The sequence below is a fragment of the Nerophis lumbriciformis genome, linkage group LG04, assembly GCF_033978685.3.
Source record: "Nerophis lumbriciformis linkage group LG04, RoL_Nlum_v2.1, whole genome shotgun sequence".
Classification (NCBI taxonomy): Eukaryota; Metazoa; Chordata; class Actinopteri; order Syngnathiformes; family Syngnathidae; genus Nerophis; species Nerophis lumbriciformis.
Genome location: NC_084551.2, coordinates 68354075 through 68366874, shown reverse-complemented (window position 1 = coordinate 68366874; position 12800 = coordinate 68354075). Strand labels below are relative to the sequence as shown.

General features: G+C 33.2%; 1 protein-coding gene across 1 annotated transcript in view; it reads right to left on the bottom strand.

Annotated features, from left to right (window-relative positions):
• grik3 (glutamate ionotropic receptor kainate type subunit 3) overlaps positions 1-12800 on the bottom strand; it is a 319970-nt gene that overhangs the window by 280489 nt on the left and 26681 nt on the right. The window lies entirely within an intron of this gene.

Sequence of the window (12800 nt, the reverse complement as noted above, 5' to 3'; positions counted from 1 at the left end):
GCGATGACTCTGTTCACATTTGTCACCCCATTTCAACCGTTCCACTGTCAAAACATTCCTCTTAGTCAGGACAAAAAAGCAAGTTGGTTTTAAAAATTCCCGGTTTTCCCGAAATGTTTTAATACAATTTCTCAATTCAAAAACTGTTACTACTTCAACATTTCTTGACCAATTTAAACAATTGCAACCCCAACCCCAAACAATTCAGCTCACTTAAGACATTCACGCTCCTAATAGTTTTTTTTAAAAATCCCGCTTTTCCCAAAATTCCCAAATTTCCAGGTAGTTCCCATAATGGGGCATTTTTCCAAGTTGCACAATTCACACATTTTTCAACCCATTCAAACTATTCCACCTTCAACACATTCAACTCATCCTGGAAATTCAAACAAACATTTTTTCAAGTTCAACAAATTTCCAGGAATTCCTGTTTTTTTCTGACCTTATTTCCAACCTTTTTAGTGTGATGACTCCGTTCACATTTTCCATCCCATTTCAACCGTTCCACTGTCAAAACATTTCTCTTAGTCAGGACAAAAAAGTAAGTTGGTTTTAAAAATTCCCAGTTTTCCCGAAATTTCGTAATACAATTTCTCAATTAAATAACTGTTTCCACTTCAACATTTCTTAACCGATTTAAACAATTCCAACACCAACCAATTCAGCTTATTCAGGACATTCATGCTCCTAATTATTTTCAAAAAAATCCAGCTTTTCCTAAATTTCCTAAATTTCCAGGAAGTTCCCATTTAAATAAATTAGACATTTTTCCAAGTTGCACAATTCCCACATGTTTCAACCCATTCAAGCTATTCCACCTTCAACACATTCAACTCATCCTGGAAATTCAAACAAACATTTTTTTCAAGTTCAACAAATTTCCAGGAATTCTTGTTTTTTCTAACCTTATTTCCAACCATTTTTAGTGTGATGACTCAGTTCACATTTTTTAATCCCATTTCAACCGTTCTACTGTCAAAACATTCCTCTTAATCAGGACAAAAAAACAAGTTGGTTTAAGAACTTGAAAAATTCCCGATTTTCCCGAATATTCGTAATTCAATTTCTCGGTCACTACTTCAAAATTTCTTGACCGATTTAAACAATTCCAACACCAACCAATTCAGCTTATGCAGGATATTCATGTTCCTAATCATTTTCAAAAAAATACCGCTTTTCCCAAAATTCCCAAATTTCCAGGAAATTCCCATTTAAATAAATGGGACATTTTTCCAAGTTGCACAATTCACACATTTTTCAACCCATTCAAACCATTCCACCTTCAACACATTCAACTCATCCTGGAAATTCAAACAAACATTTTTCCATGTTCAACACATTTCCAGGAATTCCTGTTTTTTTCCGAACCTTATTTCCAACCTTTTTTAGTGCGATGACTCCGTTCACATTTGTCACCCCATTTCAACCGTTCCACTGTCAAAACATTCCTCTTAGTCAGGACAAAAAAGCAAGTTGGTTTTAAAAATTCCCGGTTTTCCCGAAATTTTGTAATACAATTTCTCAATTAAAAAACTGTTACTACTTCAACATTTCTTGACCAATTTAAACAATTGCAACCCCAACCAATTCAGCTCACTTAAGACATTCACGCTCCTAATATATATTTTTTAAATTTCGCTTTTCCCAAAATTCCCAAATTTCCAGGAATGTCCCATAAATGGAAACATTTTTCCAAGTTGCCCAATTCACACATTTTTCAACCCATTCAAACCATTCCACCTTCAACACATTCAACTCATCCTGGAAATTCAAACAAACATGTTTCCATGTTCAACACATTTCCAGGAATTCCTGTTTTTTTCCGAACATTATTTCCAACCTTTTTTAGTGCGATGACTCTGTTCACATTTGTCACCCCATTTCAACCGTTCCACTGTCAAAACATTCCTCTTAGTCAGGACAAAAAAGCAAGTTGGTTTTAAAAAATTCCCGGTTTTCCCGAAATTTTGTAATATAATTTCTCAATTAAAAAACTGTTACTACTTCAACATTTCTTGACCAATTTAAACAATTGCAACCCCAACCAATTCAGCTCACTTAAGACATTCACGCTCCTAATATTCTTTTTTTTTTAATCCTGCTTTTCCCAAAATTCTCAAATTTCCAGGTAATTCCCATAATGGGGCATTTTTCCAAGTTGCCCAATTCACACATTTTTCAACCCATTCAAACCATTCCACCTTCCACACATTCAATTCATCCTGGAAATTCAAACACACTTTTTTCCATGTTCAACACATTTCCAGGAATTCCTGTTTTTTTTCTAACATTATTTCCAACCTTTTTAGTGCGATGACTCTGTTCACATTTGTCACCCCATTTCAACCGTTCCACTGTCAAAACATTCCTCTTAGTCAGGACAAAAAAGCAAGTTGGTTTTAAAAATTCCCGGTTTTCCCGAAATTTTGTAATACAATTTCTCAATTAAAAAACTGTTACTACTTCAACATTTCTTGACCAATTTAAACAATTGCAACCCCAACCAATTCAGCTTACTTAAGACATTCACACTCCTAATAGTTTTTTTTTAAATCCCGCTTTTCCCAAAATTCCCAAATTTCCAGGTAGTTCCCATAATGGGGCATTTTTCCAAGTTGCACAATTCCCACATTTTTCAACCCATTCAAAACATTCCACCTTCAACACATTCAACTCATCTTGGAAATTCAAACAAACATTTTTTCAAGTTCAACAAATTTCCAGGAATTCCTGTTTTTTTCTGACCTTATTTCCAACCATTTTTAGTGTGATGACTCCGTTCACATTTTCCATCCCATTTCAACCGTTCCACTGTCAAAACATTTCTCTTAGTCAGGACAAAAAAGTTGGTTTTAAAAATTCCCGGTTTTCCCAAAATTTTGTAATACAATTTCTCTTTAAAAAAACTGTTACTATTTCAACATTTCTTGACCGATTTAAACAATTCCAACACCAACCAATTCAGCTCACTCAGGACATTCATGCTCCTAATCATTTTTTTTTTTTAAATCCCGCTTTTCCCAAAATTCCCAAATTTCCAGGTAGTTCCCATAGAAATGAATGGGACATTTTTCCAAGTTGCAAAATCCCTACATTTTTCAACCTATTCAAACCATTCCAACATCAACACATTCCACTCATCCTGGACATTCAAACTAACATTTTCCCAAGTTCCAAACCAAATTCCAGTTTTCCTGGAAATTCAAACTCTTCAACTTTCAAACTATTCTTACATTCATACTACATTCTGTCAGCATTTCAGTTCAACTTCAGCATTTCTTTTAGGAATTGCCTCATCTAGTTATTTTTATTTTTGTATGCATTACGTAACCCCTGAGACCTGAGAGAGATATTATTTCCTTTAAACAAAGATGAATATGAGTTTACAATAGCTCACCTTTGTCAAAAACAAGCTATTAATAAAGCTATTAGCGTAAAGGATCTCCGTGTTGCGTATTTCACGAGACATATGCTCGCAGCAGCCGTTTCGCCGTCAAAACCCACTTTGTGCTACAATATGAAAACACCATCTGGCGCACGTGCGAGCTAGCGGCTAGGCGCTAAGTTAGCCGGGCGCCGCTTAGGGCCCCGCTGTGTCCGAGGATTATTTTCCTGCTTGCTTAGATCTTTTCCTCTCTATTAGACCCCAGTGGTTTGATTATTGGATAATCATCATTAAAAGTGACTTAGTGAGGCCGCCAAGCATCTGCACTTTACTTCCACCTCAAGTCTCGTTAGCGTAAGTGATCTTAGAGATGTGTTAGCTATAAAGGCTTGAAGTAAAATAATGTGTATATTATGTAAAATTATTTATATAAGAGATTTTTAGAGAAAGGGTTTGGGAAACTGACCTTTTTTAATTTTTTTTATTTAAAAATGCACATTATTAACATTAATATAAAAATAATACAAAATAATAATAAATAGGATAATTTTAGAGAAAATATTTGGGAAGTTGACAAAATTTTGGCCCGAAGATCTCAAGTGTGAGTTTTTGTGTTATATGTGACATTGTGGAAAAAAATAATGCATGAAAATCAACGTTGCTGCTAAGAATTGAGGGCTGCAAATATCGATTAATTTTGTAATAGAGTAATCTATCGATTAGCTTGTTCGATTAATCGAGTAATCGGATTATAAACAATTAGTAGCTTCAATGTGTATTTTAGGGGAAATAGTTCAAATAAAAAACTTTTGTTTTATTTTCCATAACTTTCATTCTTTTTTTTTTAATAAATGCAAATTATTAACACTAAAATAATAATAATAATAATAATAATAATAATAATAATAATAATAATAATAATAATAATAATAATAATAATAATAATAATAATAAATAGGATATTTTTAGAGAAAAGATTTGGGAAGCTGACAGATTTTGGCCGAAGGACCTCCAGTGTGAGTTTTTGTTTGTTATCTAACATTTTGGAAAAAAAATAATGCAGGAAAATCAACGTTGCTGCCAAGAATTGAGGGCTGCAAAAATCTGTTGATTAGCGTGTTCGATTAATCGAGTAATCGGATTAAAAGCATTTAGTAGCTTCAATGTGTATTATAGGGAAAACAGTTGAAAAAAAACCCAAATGTTTCTACTTTCCATAAAAATGTTTTAATAATAATGATAATAATAATAAAATTAAAATAAATAGGATATTTTTAGAGAAAGGATTTGGAAAGCTGACAGATTTTGGCCTGAGGACCTCAAGTGTGAGGTTTTGTGTTATATCTGACATTGTGGAAACAATTCATGCATGAAAATCAAAAATGCTGCTAAGAATTGAGGGCTGCAAATATCGATTCATTTTGAAATAGAGTAATCTATAGGTTAGCTTGTTCGATTAATCGAGTAATCGGATTAAAAGCACTTTGTAGCTTCAATGTGTATTTTGGGGAAAATAGTTGAAAATATATATATATATATATATATATATATATATATATATATATATATATATATATATATATATATATATATATATATATATATATATATATATATATATATATATATATATATATATATATACTTTCCATAACCTTCATTCTTTTTTAAATAATAATAATAATAATAATAATAATAAATAGGATATTTTTAGAGAAAGGATTTGGGAAGCTGACAGATTTTGGCCGGAGGACCTCCAGTGTGAGTTTTTGTTTTTTATCTGACATTTTGTAAAAAAAAATAATGCAGGAAAATCAACGTTGCTGCCAAGAATTGAGGGCTGCAAAAATCTGTTGATTAGCGTGTTCGATTAATCGAGTAATCGGATTAAAAGCATTTAGTAGCTTCAATGTGTATTTTAGGGGAAACAGTTGAAAAAACAAACAAATGTTTCTACTTCCCATAACATTTTTTTTAATAATAATGATAATAATAATAAAATAAAAATAAATAGGATATTTTTAGAGAAAGGATTTGGAAAGCTGACAGATTTTGGCCTGAGGACCTCAAGTGTGAGTTTTTGTGTTATATCTGACATTGTGGAAACAATTAATGCATGAAAATCAAAAATGCTGCTAAGAATTGAGGGCTGCAAATATCGATTCATTTTGAAATAGAGTAATCTATAGGTTAGCTTGTTCGATTAATCGAGTAATCGGATTAAAAGCAGTTAGTAGCTTCAATGTGTATTTTAGGGAAAATAGTTGGAAAAAAAAAAATATATATATATATATATATATTCCATAACCTTCATTCTTTTTTAAATAATAATAATAATAATAATAATAATAATAATAATAAATAGGATATTTTTAGAGAAAAGATTTGGGAAGCTGACAGATTTTGGCCTGAGGACGTCAAGTGTGAGTTTTTGTGTTATATCTGACATTTTGGGGAAAAAAATAATGCATGAAAATCAACAATGCTGCTAAGAATTGACGGCTGCAAATATTGATTCATTTCGTAATAGAGTAATCTATCGGTTAGTGTATTCGATTAATCGAGTAATCGGATTTAAAGCACTTTGTAGCGTCAATGTGTATTTTAGGGAAAATTGTTGAAATAAAAAAACATTTTTTCTACTTTCCATAACCTTCATTCTTTTTTTAATAAATACACATTATTAACATTAAAATAATAATAATAATAATACAATTAAAATAAATGGGATTTTTTTTTAGAAAAAGGATTTGTGAAGCTGACAGATTTTGGCCTGAGGACCTCAAGTGTGAGTTTTTGTGTTATTTGTGACATTGTGAACACAAATAATGCATGAAAATCAACAATGCTGCTAAGAATTATTGAGGGCTGCAAATATCGATTCATTTTGTAATAGAATATTCTATCGATTAGCTTGTTCGATTAATCGAGTAATCGGATTAAAAGCATTTAGTAGCTTCAATGTGTATTTTAGGGAAAATAGTTGAAAAAACAAAATTTTTCTACTTTCCATAACATTCTTTTTTTTTTAATAATAATAATAATGATAATAATAATAATAAAAATAATAATAATAATGATAATAATAATACAATAAAATAAATAGGATATTTTTAGAGAAATTATTTGCTGAAGCTGACAGATTTTGGCCCGAGGACCTCAAGTTTTTGTGCTGTATGTGACATTGTGGAAAAAAATAATGCATGAAAATCAACGTTGCTGCTAAGAATTGAGGGCTGCAAATATTGATTCATTTTGTAATAGAGTAATCTATCGGTTAGTGTATTCGATTAATAGAGTAATCGGATTTAAAGCACTTTGTAGCTTCAATTTTAGGGAAAATTGTTGAAATAAAAAAACATTTTTTCTACTTTCCATAACCTTCATTCTTTTTTTAATAAATGCACATTATTAACATAAATAAAAATAAATAAAATAATAATAATCCATCCATCCATTTTCTACCGCTTATTCCCTTTGGGGTCGCGGGGGGCCCTGGAGCCTATCTCAGCTACAATCGGGCGGAAGGCGGGGTACACCCTGGACAAGTCGCCACCTCATCGCAGAAAATATTAATAATAATAATAATAATAATAATAAATAGGATATCTATAGAGAGAGGATTTGGGAAGCTGGCAGATTTTGGCCTGAGGACCTCAAGTGTGAGTTTTTGTGTTATATGTGACGTTGTGGAAAAAAAAAAATGCATGCCAATCAACATTGCTGCTAAGAATTGAGGGCTGAAAATATTGATGAATTTTTAATAGAGTAATCTATCGGTTAGCTTGTTCGATTAATCGAGTAATCGGATTAAAAGCTCTTTGTAGCTTCAATGTGTATTTTAGGGGAAATAGCTCAAATGAAAAACTATTTTTTTATTTTCCATAACTTTCATTCTTTTTTTTAATAAATGCCCAATATTAACATTAAAATAATAATAATAATAATAATAAAATAATAATACATGTGATTTTTTTTTTTAGAGAAAGGATTTGGGAAGCTGACAGATTTTAACCTGAGAACATCAAGTGTGAGGTTCTGTTTTATATCTGACATTTTGGGAAAAAATAATGCAGGAAAATCAACGTTGCTTCCAAGAATTGAAGGCTGCAAATATCGATTCATTTTGTAATGAAGAAATCTAGCGGTTAGCTTGTTCGATTAATCGAGTAATCGGATTAAAAGCACTGTGTAACTTCAATGTGTATTTTAGGGAAAATTGTTGAAATATTTTTTTTTTCTACTTTCCATAATCTTCATTCTTTTTTTAATAAATGCACATTATTAACATTAAAATAATAATAATAATAAAATAATAATAAATGGGATTTTTTTTTTCAGAGAAAGGATTTGAGAAGCTGACAGATTTTGGCCTGAGGACCTCAACTGTGAGTTTTTGTGTTATATCTGACATTTTGGAAAAAAATAATGCATGAAAATCAACAACGCTGCCAAGAATTGAGGGCTGCAAATATCAATTAATTTTGTAATAGAGTAATCTATCGATTAGCGTGTTCGATTAATCGAGTAATCGGATTAAAAGCATTTTGTAGCTTCAATGTGTATTTATGGAAAATAGTTTAAATAAAAAAATGTTTTCTACTTTCCATAACCTTATTCTCATTTTTTTTATAAATGCACATTATTAGCATTAAAATAATAATAATAATAATTTAAAAAAAAAATATATATATATATATATATATATATATATATATATATATATATATATATATATATATATATATATATATATATATATATATATATATATATGATATTTTTAGAGAAAGGATTTAGGAAGCTGACAGATTTTGGCCTGAGGACCTCAAGTGTGAGTTTTTGTTTTATATCTGACATTGTGGATAAAAAAAAATGCAATAAAATCAACAACGCTGCTAAGAATTGAGGGCTGCAAATATCGATTAATTTTGTAATAGAGTAATCTATCGATTAGCTTGTTCGATTAAGCGAGTAATCGGATTAAAAGCATTTTGTAGCTTCAATGTGTATTTATGGAAAATAGTTTAAATAAAAAAATGTTTTCTACTTTCCATAACCTTATTCTCATTTTTTTTATAAATGCACATTATTAGCATTAAAATAATAATAATAATAATTAAAAAAAAAAAAAAAAAAAATATATATATATATATATATATATATATATATATATATATATATATATATATATATATATATATATATATATATATATATGATATTTTTAGAGAAAGGATTTAGGAAGCTGACAGATTTTGGCCTGAGGACCTCAAGTGTGAGTTTTTGTTTTATATCTGACATTGTGGATAAAAAAAAAATGCAATAAAATCAACAACGCTGCTAAGAATTGAGGGCTGCAAATATCAATTAATTTTGTAATAGAGTAATCTATCGATTAGCTTGTTCGATTAAGCGAGTAATCGGATTAAAAGCACTTTGTAGCTTCAATATGTATTTTAGGGAAAATAGCTCAAATAAAAAACTATTTATTTATTTTCCATAACTTTCATTCTTTTTTTTTTTTAAATAAATGCACATTATTAACATTAAAATAATAATAAAAATAATAACAAATAAAATAAAAACTCCCCTGTTCATCAGCATGCTACTACAGTGGCCGTGCAGAAACTTTGTCTACATATTTAAAGAGGAAAAAGAGTAAGATGATTTTATAAAAAAATTTAATAATTAAAAACAGTTCCTTGTGGTGTATGAAACATGTTTTGGATAAGCTTTGCATTTAAATTGTGCGTACATTTCACTCCACAGTGACATATTTTGCATGGTATAATAATAATAATAAGCAAATACATCTTGTACTTTATGGATAAAAAAAAAAAGTGGTGTTATGTAAACGTTCTGGTCCTAGGTTTGGAAATAAGTCAGATTTATAAATTCTGGTTGAATTAGGGGTAAAACACTAACTTGTTTAAAGTTGAATCAAATATTAAGACATGATTGTGGAGGGAGGTGTAGTCAGCGCTGCCTGCAGGAGGAAAAGTCACCGCCTCTGTCCATGGTGCTGAGAACACAGCACCATCAGACGGGGGCGTGGCAGTGCTGACGGCGAAACACAGCTGGCAGGTGATTACATTTCACAGGTGGTACGTGTTAATGTAATCGTCTGTTGGAGGAGGAGAGAGAGGATACGGACGTGACTGAAAAGTCACGTTCTAATGGGAGAGAAAACTTTTGTTGAAAAAACATTATCATTAAAACCTTGTTGAACCTGCACGCTTGGCTCCGGAGCCGTGTCTGACAGTGGGGACCGCTAGGAAGCGACTTCCACAATGATATTTTGACACAAGCATTTTTTTTTTAACTTATGGGTCAAATGTGGCTATTTGGGCCATTTAAAAAATACAATCAGGCACTTCTGACGATCAGCAGAGCAGGTTTGTTGCATTCTTCCAGATGACAGGTGATTACAGGAGATTCAACAACGTGCTAAATCAACGTGTGCTTTGTCAGGCTAATGAAAAAGGCAGAAAATGGGATTAGTTTGCCAACAAGAGGCCCGGAGAGACCGGACATTTCTGCTTAGGGAGCGACGTGGAGTAATGGCTTCCGGCGCAGTGTAGCCCATCTCTTCATCTTCTAGCCTCTGTGACCCCCACTTTCACCTTTTGACCATCCTAACCCCCCCTATAAACTTCAACCACCAGCCTTCCTTCCTCTCCTGACATCCTGGGGACGGATTAAATTTGGATCCAGGTGAAATATTCATCTGACGGCCGCCTTAATTTCGCACACCTTTTGATGTGGAGGTCACCGCCTTTTCAAGTCCCCCTTAAGAGGCTCCAAGTTGGGAAGCTTGCATCCAAACGTGCACTGCACCATTTTTTGCAGCCTTATGGGATAAACGCAAGCCAACGTTTTTCGTTTTCTTTTTAACACGGCATAATTGTGACGATAACCATAGGAACAAAAACGGAATTTAATTGGACATGAGTCTGCTCAGTACAATATGAGCGATATGTTAACTATTGTTGCGTCGGACCAGTTCTTCCTCCAAGGGAATCTAAGTTACTGGTCAATCCCAAGTTCTTTCAATGACATATATGCTGAGTAAGAAGGACCATCAAGACAGAATTGGAATATTTTCAAGTTTTACTAAAGCTTTAGGAGTTCAACATAATCAACACATTCGTATCGGCTACTCTAGTTGATCTGGCATTCCAAGGGAAAAACACTCTTTTCACACAAAGAAAGCCCCCATCTCCTCCCTCTCAACACTGATAAGAAACCAGTGGGTGTTGTATTTCACATTCCTGATGTAATGAGCGATATGTTAACTATTGTTGCGTCGGACCAGTTCTTCCTCCAAGGGAATCTAAGTTACTGGTAAATCCCAAGTTCTTTCAATGACATATATGCTGAGTAAGAAGGACCATCAAGACAGAATTGAAATATTTTCAAGTTTTACTAAAGCTTTAGGAGTTCAACATAATCAACACATTCATATCGGCTACTCTAGTTGATCTGGCATTCCAAGGGAAAAACACTCTTTTCACACAAAGAAAGCCCCCATCTCCTCCCTCTCAACACTGATAAGAAACCAGTGGGTGTTGTATTTCACATTCCTGATGTAATGAGCGATATGTTAACTATTGTTGCGTCGGACCAGTTCTTCCTCCAAGGGAATCTAAGTTACTGGTCAATCCCAAGTTCTTTCAATGACATATATGCTGAGTAAGAAGGACCATCAAGACAGAATTGGAATATTTTCAAGTTTTACTAAAGCTTTAGGAGTTCAACATAATCAACACATTCATATCGGCTACTCTAGTTGATCTGGCATTCCAAGGGAAAAACACTCTTTTCACACAAAGAAAGCCCCCATCTCCTCCCTCTCAACACTGATAAGAAACCAGTGGGTGTTGTATTTCACATTCCTGATGTAATGAGCGATATGTTAACTATTGTTGCGTCGGACCAGTTCTTCCTCCAAGGGAATCTAAGTTACTGGTCAATCCCAAGTTCTTTCAATGACATATATGCTGAGTAAGAAGGACCATCAAGACAGAATTGGATTATTTTCAAGTTTTACTAAAGCTTTAGGAGTTCAACATAATCAATACTCTAGTTGATCTGGCATTCCAAGGGAAAAACACTCTTTTCACACAAAGAAAGCCCCCATCTCCTCCCTCTCAACACTGATAAGAAACCAGTGGGTGTTGTATTTCACATTCCTGATGGTTTAAGACACTAAACAGACAATCTGAAGACAAAGAGAGACTAGTAGAATACACAAAGGAAAAGTACTAGATGATCAAACATGACTATTTAAAAAGAAAATACTCTTAAACATATCTGCATCCTTCCACATTATCTATTGTCACGACGGGGTTTTCGCAGCTTACTGCGGGGTCCGTTCTCCCGAAATGCAGACGGACCACTCCGGACATGGCGTGCAGGTTGGAACATGATTTTTTTCCTCAAAATATCAAAGTAGTACAAAAAATGGAAAATGAGTCGCACTTGAAGCTAATGCTACTATTTAGCGTGGACTATAGACGAGGAATACTCACTAACTGTGGCATGAAACTTACGTAGCGGGTTGCGTGAAGCAAACAATGACGCCAGCCCGACTGACCGGCAAAGGCAGGCTTAAATAATGCCTCTGATTAGTGCTCGGGAAGCAGGTGAGCGGGCGAACACTAATCAGAGCCAGGTAGAAATAATAAGTAACCATGGTAACTAAAACAAACAAGAGTGCACAAAAACAGGAACTAATGCAGTCCAAAACTAACAGAACATAACAAAACATGATCTGGACTACGGATCATGACATCTATCACATAATCTACACGAGGGCTGCAACGAGTATTCGATTAATTACCATATTTTTCAGACTATAAGGCGCACTTAAAATCATTTCATTTTGTCAAAAATCGACTGAGCGCCTTATAACCCGGTGCAGGGAATAATTCTGGTTGCGCTTACCGTCCTTGAAGCAATTTTATTTGGTACACAGCGTAATGATAAGTGTGACCAGTAGATGGCAACCACACATAAGAGAAACGTGTAGCCTACAATATGACACCAGTAAACAACACCAAGACTTTAAATATTCCATTGAAAATAAAGAACATTACACACGGCGCTCAAAAATCCGTCACAATGTTTTAGTACGACTTTTAAGCCGCACCGCTTGATGGCGCATTACGGCTACCGTAGTCAGATGTACGAGTATTATTATGGTGTGTTTTGTTTAGCAATGTCATGCAAAAGCAATTTTTCTTACCTTCTGTTACCTGCTGATCTGTATTTGGGATCTGTATAAGTCCTGAAAATGTGCCGACGCCGTAGTCGATAAGTTTCATATTGTTCTCTATCTTCTTGTTATGGGGCATTTCTAATGTTAAGTAGTGTAAAGTTCTAACTTATATCTCGCTATGGAAGCGCTAAA